Source organism: Hippoglossus stenolepis, chromosome 9 (genome assembly GCF_022539355.2).
Source record: "Hippoglossus stenolepis isolate QCI-W04-F060 chromosome 9, HSTE1.2, whole genome shotgun sequence".
NCBI classification, from domain to species: Eukaryota; Metazoa; Chordata; class Actinopteri; order Pleuronectiformes; family Pleuronectidae; genus Hippoglossus; species Hippoglossus stenolepis.
Window position 1 is genome coordinate 17619474 of NC_061491.1, and position 3363 is coordinate 17622836.

The window sequence follows — 3363 nt, forward strand, 5'->3', positions numbered from 1 at the left end:
CCTCTGCTAGCTGAGGTACAGAGTGGAACTGCTCTAATCCCCTCTGTAAACACAGCAGTGTGTGTGTGTGTGTGTGTGTGTGTGTGTGTGTGTGTGTGTGTGTGTGTGTGTGTGTGTGTGTGTGTGTGTGTGTGTGTGTGTGTGTCAAAGACCCCAGGACGCAAACCAGACCCCAAATCACCATTCATCCTCCTCTCATGGGGAAAAGGCAGACCTCCCTTCATCCCTTTCTTCTCCTCACCATCCCTCTATCCTCCTCGCCTTTCACCCCCCACCTTTCCCCTCTCCCTTGTGTCCCCCCGACATTTTGATGTCCCTACACCATTAGGGTCTCCAGCCCTCCATCCTTCTGTTTTCTTGTTCTCTTTGACCCCTTGTGGATAAACGCTGGACCTGGCTTGCCGTCTGCAGCCTCCTGCGTTTGTGTGTGTAAAATCCACATGCACTTCTGTGCGTCTGTATATTCCCTGGTGTTTCAGGGAGGAACCTCTCACTTCCTCCATAAACACCTCAGTGGTATGCAAAGGATCTGTAGCAAGAGCTTCTGACTCTTTCTCCTTCTGCAGCTGCAGCTGAAGCCTTGTAAATAAGAATCATTGGAAGTTACGGAAATGTTCCAAATGGGTACTCTGGGAAAATCAGACAAGTTCTTGGCGCGGCATCAAAAGAAAAGAAAAACGGGACCAGTGAAGAATCCCATTTAAATTTCATCAAATTCTGAGATACATGGGAGTTAAGAATGGAAGAAGAAAAAAACAAGAAGCAAATGGATTATCAGATCAGTTTATCTCAAAGATGTTATCTTAGGTAGTTCTCATCACACTGGAGTATGTCCACATGCTCATTCTCTCCAGTATGTCTGGTTTTAATTGGTTAGTTGATGCTATAAAAAATGGGGTGAAATGTCCCGATTGACAGCTGAGACTGACTCGTGATTGGTTGAACTTGTGTATCAACGGAATCTTGCAGAATACAAGTGTTTGTATCCGGGCTACTTTGGCTTAATTTCTGAATAGTGGGAGGAAGTTGGAGACACATCGTCCATCTTTATTCACAGTCTACAATCGGACCTAGTGTGTTACTGCTGTAGAATTTCCTGTTGTCCATTTATGCAGAGAATCTAGTGATTGTAGATTTTGCTTTATGTTTTTTCGTTTCAAGAGTTTTTGTGTGAATTGTTGTTTGCACAAACTTTTTACTGTGGCCTTGTTAATGTTTCTGCCCTGCATTTAATTACTGTCGAACTAAATCAAATCAAAATTATGCAAAAACATCTATTGAAGTCTTTGCTTGTCTTAATCTATAAAGGCAATTCAACACTGTGTGTGTGTGTGTGTGTGTGTGTGTGTGTGTGTGTGTGTGTGTGTGTGTGTGTGTGTGTTTGAGTGTTTGAGTGTTTACCACAAAAGATCATAAATCTGTCTCACATAACTTGGGTATTAAAGGGGAAGTATCATATTCCACGGATTGGTTTTAGCTATGTGTGATGCGCATACACAAAAATATAAATAGTAACCACATAAGCAGTGTATCACTATCTTCTAACACAAACCACGTCCATGTGCTAAACCTGAGACACACGGAAAGAGCAACAGTGCAGCGCGCCAGAACTCGACATACCACCGACCCATGTGTGTGTACATAAATCTACGGCTCATCGTGATGCTAAAACAATATGCGCTTCCCCAGCAAGCAAGCATTCCTCTGCGATAGCTGCAGCATTGCACAAGTGTTTCTTTATCTTTGGTTTCCAAAGGCCCAGCATGGAATCAATAAGATGGAGAATGTTTCAAGTTAGAGGAAAAGAGTCACATCTCAATTAAATAGTAAATAAACATCTAATATATGTTTTACTGGTCATTTTTAGATGAGAGAAACAGGAGATTTTGCAGAAGAGGATGTTTTAAAGGTGATGATCATTCCAGTGATACACAGGCACTAAAAACTGCAAAACAATGGAAATACACACCAGGTACACAAGTGAAGCAACAAATCACATCTCAGCAGTCAACTGGAATAATGTGCATGGAGAAAAACAAACACAACAAACAGCGATGACAAGATAACAACCAGACATCGCAGTTCTTAGCTTCTGAGCAATCCAGACATTAGTGTGTGAGATCCCAGCATCACCGATACAAGTATTTACAATCCTCTGATCCCCTAACGGACATCTGTTTCCCCCCCGAGGTGAACGGACCCTGAAATGAATCCGACTAATCCAGAAAATGACTCACGGAGCAAAAGCAGGGCGCAAACAGTTCAACCCTCTGACTCACGGCCCCTTTATAACCCCTCTATGACCTCTCATAGTTTAGAGTGACCTTCTTGTGACTCCTCGTAGGGCCTTAATAACACCGGTGCAGGCCCGAGTGAGCAGAGACAGAACTGATGGAAACGTGATAGCTCGTGCACAGCTGCCCCGCAATTCCCTCGCACACATCATCTAGCTCCGACGAAGATCCACATGCACGTGTAGTGTGCCTGCGAGCGTGCACGTGTATATGTTTGACACGGACGTACACATAGGCAGAGACACACGGTGGCTGTTGTAGGTTCGACGGCTGCTTTTCACTTTGATCCAACAGAAAAGTGGAAAAGAAGACGGGGAATAGAAACAATGTCGTGTTTATTTGCCCTTTGATTCATGTAAGTTCTGCCACATGGTGGGAAGTGGCTGCTGCGGCACAGTGAGGTGGACACCGTTTTAACAGAGATTACCAGAACAGGAAATCTAACGTTGACCTCTGCAGTGTTTCTGCAGCGCTTTAACCTTTAAGAAGCGCACAACAACTAAAATAACAAGACTCTGCAGGGAAAAAGTAGATCCACACCGCAGGCTACAAACACAGAGTGAATAACTTTAATTCTAACTGCGTTTTTAATCCAAGTTTCTCGCACTTACTAAAAGACATTAAACCTTTAAGTACTCTTAGTTTATAAGGTTTGTAAAACGACACATATCTATACAAAGAAGTGAAATCTGCAGACTAGACAGGATTATTTTGAATTTTAAAGCAGTAGTTTGCTATTTTGGGAAATTTGTATTCTTACTGAGAGTTGGATTAGAAGATTGAAACCACTTTCATGTCTGTATAATGAATATGAAGCAACAGCCAGTAGCTGGTTAGCTTAGCACAGAGTAAAGAGTGGAAATAGCTCTTCCAAAAGGCACTTAGTGAGATGTTATAACTTAACTGTTTGACCCGTATCAGAAATGTGTGTCTCTATTACGTCTCATACTTTTGTACAAAAAATGATCCTGCTGATGTCGCCATGTTGAATTTAATGGGAAAAAAAGTTCATGAGTTTCATTATGAGCTGTCCAGGATCCAGTGTTTATGAATGAAAGTCTTATGGAAT